The following is a 237-nucleotide window of genomic DNA, read 5'->3' on the forward strand; positions in this document are numbered from 1 at the left end:
CCTCCCTCCCCACGGAGTTATGCACAGCAGTGCCCTGAGCCTTCCGTGCAATTACCGCTTTAGCTCGGCTGATTGTATCCACGAACATCTTCAACGGTCCTGAGCTCACAGGAACCGCAAGACGCTGGAGAGGGACCAAAAAAACCCGTTCTGCCGAAACCCGGGGTCGAACCAGGGACCTTTAGATCTTCAGTCGAACACTCTCCCAGCTGAGCTATTTCGGCCGTCTACCCGTAG

General features: G+C 56.1%; 1 non-coding gene across 1 annotated transcript; it reads right to left on the bottom strand.

Annotated features, from left to right (window-relative positions):
• Positions 1-151: 151 nt before the first annotated feature.
• TRNAF-GAA (transfer RNA phenylalanine (anticodon GAA)) lies at positions 152-224 on the bottom strand. The gene has a single exon. It is a non-coding gene; the product is annotated as a tRNA-Phe (tRNA).
• Between the last annotated feature and the right edge of the window lie 13 nt (positions 225-237).

The sequence above is a fragment of the Leptonychotes weddellii genome, unplaced genomic scaffold (genome assembly GCF_054177405.1).
Source record: "Leptonychotes weddellii isolate Sample4059 unplaced genomic scaffold, ASM5417740v2 HiC_scaffold_304525, whole genome shotgun sequence".
Taxonomy (NCBI): domain Eukaryota; kingdom Metazoa; phylum Chordata; class Mammalia; order Carnivora; family Phocidae; genus Leptonychotes; species Leptonychotes weddellii.